This window comes from Apiospora kogelbergensis (assembly GCF_038363985.1).
Source record: "Apiospora kogelbergensis strain CBS 113332 chromosome Unknown utg000005l_segment0_segment0, whole genome shotgun sequence".
Classification (NCBI taxonomy): domain Eukaryota; kingdom Fungi; phylum Ascomycota; class Sordariomycetes; order Amphisphaeriales; family Apiosporaceae; genus Apiospora; species Apiospora kogelbergensis.
Window position 1 is genome coordinate 4,022,786 of NW_027117422.1, and position 11,436 is coordinate 4,034,221.

Below are 11,436 nucleotides of genomic sequence, written 5' to 3' on the forward strand. Positions count from 1 at the left end.
ACTTAATAATATATATTAAAGGTATTAATTAATATTAAGTTTATACTTCTTAAATAAGAAAGTAATATAGTATAATAATATTAATAAAACTTTATTTATTAAATATTAATACCTATAATAATAATAATAAGGTTTAATTTTATATTTAACTAAAGGCTTAAGCTTTATATAGATATTAATACTATATTAACTTCTATAATATATTATTATAATACCTTTTTAAGATTAGCTTAATATCTTTTAATTTATCTTAGCTTAAGTTATACTTATTAATACCCCTTTTTACTTACTTCTACTACTTCTAAAAATACTATATAAGCTGTAAATATATTAACTATATCTTATTAAACTTATTATCTAGCTATTTACTTAATTATATTATAATATACTTTTAATATAAGAATAAAAAGGAAAAGGGAAAAGATTAATAAAGTATTATAAAATATAATAAAGAACCCGGGTATTTTTAAAATAAATAAAAGTAAAAAAGAGAAAGTATTAATAATAAAACTTTTATTAAAGAAAGTTAAAAAGGGTACTTTAAAATAATACTTATTTTAAGTTTAAAAATAATAATTAAAATTAGTTATTAAAGTATTATTCTAATATTTAATATATTATAAATTATATAAAGGTATTAAATATAATATAATATATTATAATAAACTCTTTTTAAAATATTATAAATAAAGATTTATTAATATAATATTAATAGGTAGTAAGTAGCGGTATAAAGGTAATAAATATTTAATTTAATTTAAACCAATCCTTAAGCTAATTTAATTAAGATATTAAGATACCTTATATATTAAAGTAATTACTATTATAATTACCTTTAATAACTTCTTATCTAATAATAGTATTTATATAGCTTTTAATAATTTTATTTAAACTTAGAAAGGGTTATTATTTATTATATTTTAAGTTAGAATAAAGGTTATTTTAACTTTATAATTATTCTAGTAAGAGCCTTTTTAAAGGCTTTTTAAAGGGTTCTTAAAGGGGATTATCTTTTATTATTATATATATAAACTATTTTAGAAAACCTATTTAAAGTATAAATATAATAGTAGTTTTAATTTATTTAAATTTTGAAATCTTTTTAATATTTATTAGAGGTTTAAGCCCCTTTTAATTAGATTTAAATAAAGTTTAAACCTCTTCTTTAAGTATATTATACTTATTATAATATAGTAGGATATACCGGACTATTTATTAATCGTTATAAGAGTATAACGATAAATTTATTTATTAAATTTATTATAAATAATCTTTAAAGCCTATTTTATTAATTTAAAATTAGAAAATAATAATAAAAACTATTCTCTTTATACTTAAATAATAAATAAGGGTAATCTATTCCGGTTTTAATAAATAGTAATAAAGGACCCTTTTATATAGTATACTCTCTAACTTATTAATTTAATATTAATATATTATTTTTTTTAATTAATATATATTAGGTAGCTATTATAATAAAAGGGGCTTAATTAATAATAAGCTTAAGGGGGCTTTAAGTATATACCTTATAAGCCTTTTAAGAGCTTTAAACTCTTTATACCTTTAGGCCTATATTAATAAAGTTATTATAGCTCTATATAATTATAGTCTTATAACGGTGGTTTAAAAGATTATTTCTTTTATTATAGTTATAGTTATTTATATTATAAATGTCGGAAGTTAATATATTTAATAAGGTGTATATTAATATAGTAGTATTTAAATAGAGAAAGAAAGTCTCTCTAATAAGTAGTAGGAGTAAGGACCTTAATAAATAAGGTCTTATTAATATTATTATACTATATTACCTTCCTATTTAAGAAGTATAAGTCTTATATTAGCTAATATCCTTAATAAATATTATTAAATTATTAAGTAAGAAAAAGATATCTCTATCCTTAATAACCTATCTAATCTATTAATAAAAGTATTTAATACTTTATTTTCTAATAAATTAAACCTTTTTATTAATATTATTATAAAGCTTTCCTTTATTACGCTTAACTAGCTAAAGTAATTCATTATAAATAGGTTTGAGTTAAACCTTATAAAGACAATTAAATTCTTTTTTAAAAGCGTTAAAAGCTTATTCTTAAATTAAATCTAGTTACTTATAAAGGTGATTAAGGCCTCGTTTTAAAGTAATATTAGCTTATAACTAAGTATCTCCTTTATATATTCGTTTTTAAATAACTAAAGGTTTTCCTTTAACTCATTATTAGTATTTATTAATAAACTTTTTTAAGTTATTAAAGGTATCTTTATAATGTTATATATTATATTTATAACTTTATCCTTTTTATTTAATTAAGTATTTAAAGCTATTCTTAATATAATTAAATTAATAATTAGTTAATATCTTAACTTTATAATAATTAATTCTATTATTAGAATTATACTTAAATTATTTAGCATTAATTAGTCTAAAGGAAGGTTAAAATTAATAATAAAGGTTATTTTTTCTAGGAGTAAGGGTTAAATATTTTATTAAAATAATAAAATAGATTTGAGAATTATATTATAACTTAACCCGACCGGACAGCTAGCATCTATTACTACTATAGAATTAAGATAACCCGGGGATACTTATCCTATTAATTAACGTTTATATTTATAACCTTATTTATAATAATTAATATACCCTTAAATAAATACCGTATTTAATACTATAACAATAATTAATATTAAATTAAATAAATTAGGATAATATTAACGGGATAATATAATTAAAATCGTATAACGGGGATAATAAAAACTAGATAATATATAGGTATTAACCGACTTAAAAAAAGAAAATTATATAATAGCTTTTAAAATCTTAATAAAATTTAGAGATTTAGTTTAACGAGATTTTATAAAAGTTATAAAATCCCTTTTAATTAATAAAGGAGGGATTAGATATATAACGATAAATATTTCTTATATATTTTATATAAAGACTTTTTACTTTAATAATTAATTTAAATATTAATTTTAACTTATTAATAAAATATATTACTTTAACGATCTTATTATAAATACTTTAAAAGTATATATATCTTTATTATTTTAATTATTTATTTCATATAATGATTATATATTATATCGATAAAAGGAGAACTTCTATTATATATTTAGATACTCTTTTATATTATTAAATATAAACCCAGGCTTGTTAAGAAAAGACTAAAACTAATAACTAAGACTAATAACTAAATTAGTTACTAACTAATTTCTACTGACTTTAGTCAGTCCATTAACTAAGACTAAGATTAAGGGCCTGAGTTTTAGTCGATTAAATTAGTTACTTTTTAGTTACTTAATTAATAAAACTAAGATTTAAAAGAGCTATTCAAAGCTATTTATTTTATAATTATAGCTCTTAAATATATTAAAATATATAAGTTTAAAGTTTTTAACTTTTAAGAATAAGAACTTTAAGAATAAAAGTTCTAATAATTAATTATAATTATATAAATATTTAAATTATTAAAGAGGTATTTATTGAATATAATAAAATAATTTTACTTTATAAATATATAATATAAATTAAATAAATAACTATTTTATTTAATATACTAAATATTATATTCTATTTTTAAAACTTATATTCTTTAAAACTTAAAGATTAAAATAGAATTAAAATTATGTAAGCTTATATTAATTATATAATACTTATAAATTAATAGAAATTAATATAAATTAATATATTAATAAAGGTTATTAAATATAATCTTTTTAAAATAAGTGATTAAAAATTGACTAATTAGTCGATTAAATTAGTTAATAATTAAGATTAAAGTAACTAAAGTTACTTAAGTAACTAAATTAATTTAAGTAAATTAGTTATTAACTAATTTAGTTAGACTAAAAAGTAACTAAAATTAAATTAGTTAGACTAATTTCTAAGCTTATATAAACCTTAATATATTTATTACGGTTTTATTTAAAACTTTAATAATATTTATTATATTTTAATTATTTTTATTTTTATAAGTTATTATTTAAACCTTTAAATAATAATAATTATAAAAAGTTATATCTACCCCCGGATCTAATAACGCCCTTTAATATAAAAAAGGACCCGTTATTACCTTTACTTTATTTTAAGTACTATTAATAAATGTTAATAAAGATAATAATAATAAAGAATCAACCTACCTCGATTATAAAATAGTTATAAATTAGATTCGAGATTTAAAATAAGAAAATATTAATTATTAATATTATTATATTAAAATAGAGAAAGAAAGAAATAAACTCCGAGTTTAAATTAATATTAAATAAATAAATAATTAAGATATTAATAAACTCTAAATATAAATATAAATGCTCTAAGCCGCTACTAATATTATTTAAACCCCTATTATACTTAAGGAAAGCTTTAAAATTAATACCTTAATAACTTTTAATAAAATAAATAAGAACTTTTAAAAGTTCTTTATTTAAATTAAAGTTTATTAACGTTTTTATAAAGGAACGTTCTAAAATTTAATCTAATAAGTTATTTATATTACTTCTTTTTTAAAAGGGAAGGCTTTTACTTAGTTTAAACCTTACTTAAACGAGCTTATAAAAAATAATTAATAAGTTAAACTATATTAAATAAAAGTTTAATAAATCTTTAAAAGTTATAAAGGGTTTAAAAAAGTATTTAAGTTATTCCTTTAAAACCTTGATAAAAAGCAGTAAATTAAATAAGAGCTTGAGATATTTAAATAAAAGGGGTTAATAATAATTTATATTATAAAGTTCTGATATATTATAATATAATTAAATTATATTAAAGATATTAAAATTATAATATATTACTAAAGATTAAAAGATAATATAAAGGATAAGCTTAATAAGCTTAATAAATTTAGTACTTTCTTAACGTATATAAAACCTATTATTAAAATTAATATATAAATATATAAATATTACCGGGAACGATATAGTAATTAACTAAAGTAGATATTATAAACCCTAATAAATTTAAAGCGCCTATAATAATATTAATTATAAATAAAGATTATAACTTATAGATATTATAAGAAATTTATAAAGTTTAATACTATTAAATATAATAAAGGTAAAAAGTAGGACATTATTTATTATAATTATTAGAAGAAAGGATACTTTATTTATAAATATTAAAATTTAAAGAAAGTATTTCTATAAGTTTTAAACGGATATTAAGTTAACGTTATATAAAGAAGTATTAATTATATAGTTATTAAAAGAAATAGTATTAAAATATTTAACTTGGATTATAGTAATTTATTTTAAATGGATTATTATAATAATAATTATACTACCTACTTTATAGATAAAGAAAGAACTGGATAGTTCTTTAAAGAATTTAAATAAAGGATAAATAAGCGAAATATTATTATAATAATATAATAAATTATAAAGGATATTAATAAGTATAATTTAGATAATATAATTAAATTAATTACCTTAAATAATAAATAAATAATTTAATATTAACTCTACTTTAAAGGATTAATTTAATTATTTATACTCGAGTTAATATTTATTATCCTTTAATAATATCTTAAACTTTAAATAAAAGGATAGATAATAATACCTAGAATATTAATACTTATATAAATATAAATAAAAGGGTTCTTTAAGAAAACCTTTAAATAAATAAAGGGGAATTATTAATTAGGGGATACTTTAAAAATAGATTTAGGATATATTAAATATATATTTATATTATAAATAATATATATATATAATGTTTATATAAAGTATTTAAAGAATAAGCTTTAATATTATTAATTCCTTTGATAAATTAATTAAAGCCTTATCCGATTAACCTATTATTATAATAAGATATAATAAGCTAAAATAATATACCTTTAAAGGAAAGTATTTTATATATTTATTAAAAAGACCCTATATAACTTATTAAATATATTATAAAAGAAACCTATTAACGAGAATATTAAAAAGACCTCTATTTAATTTATATATAATAAAAGGCCTATATTTAATATATATTAAAAAAAGATATTATAACTTAAAACCTATTTAAAGTAATTAAATAACTTATATATCCGGTTTAAACTTATTATATAGATAAATTATTATTAAATTATAAATAAATAAAGTAAAATATATACTATTTATTAAATGAATAATAAAGATAGGAATTTCTAAAAATTATTATTTAAAATAAAGGAATTTATTAAAAGGGGTTAAATAATATACGAAACTTTATTACCCTCTATTTACGAAACTTTATATTATAAATAATAATAATAGTTATATAACGTTTAAATAAACTTTAGAAATAACTAGATAGGAAAAGGATATTACCGGTTATAAAGGAATAATACTTAATAGGTAGGTTTATTAAAAAAAGATTAAGATTAATGATTAAGATTAATAACTAAAATTAGTTAGTAACTAAATTTAGACTAAAACTAGTTAATTAACTAAGTTAGTTTGACTAAATTAATTACTGACTAATTTCTACTGACTTTAGTTAGTTTATTAATTAAGATTAAGATTAAGGGCTTGACTTTTAGTCGATTAAATTAGTCACTTTTTAGTTATTTAATTAATAAAATTAGAACTTAAAAGAGCTATTTAAAGCTATTTATTTTATAATTTTAGCTCTTATATATATTAAAATATATAAGTTTAAAGTAATTTTAAAATTAATAAAAGTTTATAAAATTTATATAATTTAAATAATATAATAATTATTAATATAATAAATAAATAGAAAGTTGAAATATATTTTTTAAACTTATATTATATAATTAAATTATTAATATTTGAATTTATAAGTATTTTAAATTTAATTTTATAAATATTTCCTTTTAAAAGTTATATTTAGCTTTAATTAGATTTCTAAAAGTTAAATCTTCTTAAATCCTAAGTATTATAACTTATAAATTGAGTATTTATATAGATATTTAATATATATTTAGAATATATCTTACTTTATTAGAATTTGTACTTTAGTTATTAATATATATATTTTATAATTAATTAAACTTAACTATTTAAATCTTTTCTTTTAAAAGTTATATTAAGCTTTAATTAGATTTTTAAAGGTTGAATCTTTTTAAATCCTAAATACTATAACTAATAAATTAAATATTTATATAGATATTTAATATATATTTAAAATTTATTTTATTTTATTGAAATATATATTTTAATTGTTAATATATATATTTTATAACTATTTAAATTTAACTTTTTAAATCTTTTCTCTTAAAAGTTGCTTTAAGCTTTAATTAGAGTTTTAAAAGTTGAATATTTATAAATCTTAAATATTTTAAGTATTAATTTAAATAGTAATATAATACTTAAATATATATTTAAATTATATTCTAGTTTATTAAAATATATAATCAAACTATTAATATATTTATTCTAAACCTTTTTAAATTTAACTTTTAAAATTATTTCTCTTAAAAGTTACTTTAAGCTTTAATTAGATTTTTAAAAGTTAAATATTTATAAATCTTAAATATTATCAGGCTTGTTAAAAAAAGATTAAAACTAATGACTAAGATTAATGACTAAATTTAGTCAGTGACTAAAGTTAGACTAAAGTCAGCTAACTAACTAAATTAGTTTAACTAAATTAGTTACTAACTAATTTTTACTAACTTAAGTCAGTTTAGTGACTAAGACTAAGACTAAAGGCCTGAGTTTTAGTTGACTAAATTAATCACTTTTTAGTCAGTTAATAAATAAAATTAAGATTTAAAAGAGCTATTTAAAGGTATTTATTTTATATTTTTAGCTCTTATATTTATTAAAATATATAAGTTTAAAGTATTTATAAAATTGATAAAAGTTTTAAAATTTATATAATTTAAATATTGTAATAATTATTAATAAAATACTTTAATATAAAGTTTAAATATATTTATAAAACTTATATTATATAATTAAGGTATTAATATTTTAATTTATAAGTATTTTAAATTTAAGTTTATAAATAATTTCTTTTAAAAGTTATATTAAGCTTTAATTAGATTTCTAATAGTTAAATCTTCTTAAATCTTAAGTATTATAACTTATAAATTAAATATTTATATAGATATTTAATATATACTTGGAGTATATCTTACTTTATTAGAATATATATTTTAGTTATTAATATATATATTCTATAACTATTTAAACTTAACGTTTTAAATCTTTTCTTTTTAAAAGTTGCTTTAAGCTTTAATTAGATTTCTAAAAGTTAAATATTTATAAATCTTAAATATTATAAGTATTAAATTAGGTAATAATATACCCTTATAAATATATATTTAAAATATATTTTACTTTATTAAAATATATAATCAAGTTATTAATATATATATTTAAAACCTATTTAAATTCAACTTTATAAATCTTTTCTTTTTAAAAGTTACCTTAAGCTCTAATTAAATTTCTAAAAGTTTATTATTCTTAAATCTTAAAGATTTAAAGTAATAAATTAAATAATATTATAATAATTTATTATATATTTAAAGTATATTATACTTAATACTTCTTTATAAAAATAGTTTCAGAATTAACTAAATAGCTATTTTATTTATAAAGTTCTTTTACAATTAATTTAAAAGTTTTTAACTTAAAAGATTAGGAACTTTATAAATAAAAGTTTAAAGACATGTTTATAATAAATTAATAAATTAAATATTTAAAATATATTAATATATTATAATAAAAGTAATAATCTTATTAATAATACTTTTAAAACTTAATAAATAGGTATTATATTTATAAAGTTATTAAATAATTAAATTTTAAACTTTTAACTTTTATAATTAAGAACTTTAAGACTTAGAAGTTTAATAAGAAATTATAATTAAATATATAATTTAATTATTAAAGGTTTATTCAATAAAATATTAAAGTAATATTTCTTTATAATAATACTTTAATAACTCAATAAATAACTATTATATTTAATATTATATATTATATTTAGGATATATTAATTTTTAAAACTTAAAGATTAAGTTATTTAATATAAAATAATATAAAATAATATAAAATAATATATAAATAGAAGTAATTATATATAAACTCTTTAAAATAAGTAATTAAAAACTAACTAATTAGTCGACTAATTAGTTAGTAACTAAAGACTAAAGTAACTTTAGTCACTTAACTGACTAAATTAGTCTAACTAAATTAGTTACTAACTAATTTCAACTGACTTTAGTCAGTCTACTGACTAATTTAATCAGAGTAAAAAGTGACTAAGACTAAATTAGTCAGACTAATTTCCAAGCCTGTAATTTAATAAACCTTTAAAATTAATAAATTCTTTATTTATATTAATTTAAACTTAATTTATCTTTATATAGTTTTTAAATATTATAATTTCTTTTTATTTATATAATTATATAAATTAATAAGATTTACCTTCTTTTCTTCCTTTTATATTATATTTATAACGTTTTTATTTATTATTACTTTTTAAATTTAACTTTAATTAAAAGATATTAAATATTATATCTTTTATAAATTAATATTTAATTTAAAATACTAATTAAAAGCGATATATTATTAACGTAACTAGAATAAAGAAATTATTTATTAAATAATTTAAATTTATTTCTATATTTTAATTAATCAAAGATATATAATTACCTAATACCCTAAGTAGAGCTTAATATATTTCTATTTATAATTAAAATATCGTTATTAATAAGTTAATAATTAAAGTAATTATTAACTTTAATTAATAAAGTTATTAAAACGATTTATAACGTTATATTAATAACTTTAACGAATTATAAATAAATATAAATTAAATTAACCCCCTTAATAAGTGTCTATTTAAATAACGAATTATTATAAATTATAACCTGTTTAGATTAATTAAAGCTTAATAAAAGAAAAACGTTTAATAGCCTTCTTAATCCATTATTATATAAATTAAAAGTCTTCCCGCCCTATATATAGTAAAATATAAAATAAAATAGAATAATAATAAAAAGGAATACTTTTAATTTTTTAACAAAAATAAAATAGAATTGAATAATAATATAATAATTATAATAAATACCTAATTTTAAATAAAAGATTAATATAATATATTTAAAAAAATTGAATAATTAAATTTAAAAGTAAGTAGTTATATTATAATAATTAATGTTTATAATAAATAAATGAAATAAAAAACTTAATTCTTAACCGTCCTTTAAAATCTTTTATTATATTCGATAAAATAATATAATTTATATAATGAGAGTAATTTTATATATAGAATTTAATATTATTAAATATATTTAAATTTTATAAAGTATAACTTAAAGTATTATTTTTAAACCTATTTTTAAAAAAGGTAAATATCTTTCTGTTATTTATCCTATTCTTTAAAAAACTTATATTTTATTATTAATTAATATAAATAAAGATAAAGTTAAACATTATTAATTATAATATTATAAATAAGTTATTATATTTAAATTACTTTATTATTTTAAATAAAAATAATATTAATATATAATTATTCCTTTATATCCTCCTTTTATATCGTTAATAACTCTTTAATAATTTTTTAAATATATAATTACCCCTTTATAATTAGGATTTACATTAATTATTCTTCCTTAATAATCGTTATATATTTAATAATTAACTTTTATTTAGCTATATACTTTTTAATTTATAACTTTATATTTATATATTTTTTAATATCCTATTATTAATAACTCTCCTTATCCCCTTTAACCCCCTTTAAAATAGTTAAATACTTTATATATTAACGAGTTTTAAGTTAGAATACTAGTTCTTAAAGTTTATAATATTAGAATTCCTAAACTCTATTATAAAGATATTAAAGTCTTTAATTTAATATATCCCGATTTATAAAATTAAAGAATAGTTTAAAATAATAAAATTCTTATTTTTATTAATACGTTATTTTTTAATTCTTATATTTATAATTTTATTAGAGGTAATAGAATAAATAATGCGGTTATATAAATTATATCCTTTTTTGAATACTTTTAAAAGGTAGAGCTTTAATTTAATAAAATAATAAAGTTTTTAAAGTTGATTAAATCTATTTTAAAAGATAAAGTCTATATTATATTATAGAAATATTTATAGCTCGCTTCTAACTTAACAATATTGTTATAATTTAAAATTTATAAAGATATTCTTTCGTTTTAAGGATTTAATTAACAATATAAATACTTTTAAATAATACTTTAATATTATCGTTATTTTAAGATAAATATATAATTAAATAAATAAAAAGATTTAATAATTTCTATCTCCTTTTAAGGATAAAGATAATATTATTATAAAGAGTAAACTATAAGGGTTAGAATAAGAAATATAAATAAAATGGATTCTCCTCATTAGGAACTAATAAACTAATTCTATTTATCTAGTTAATTAAATTAATTAATAGGAGTATAACTTATACCTCCCCGTTTTTTAAAAACAGATTTATATATAAATTTATTAACTAGCTAATTATAT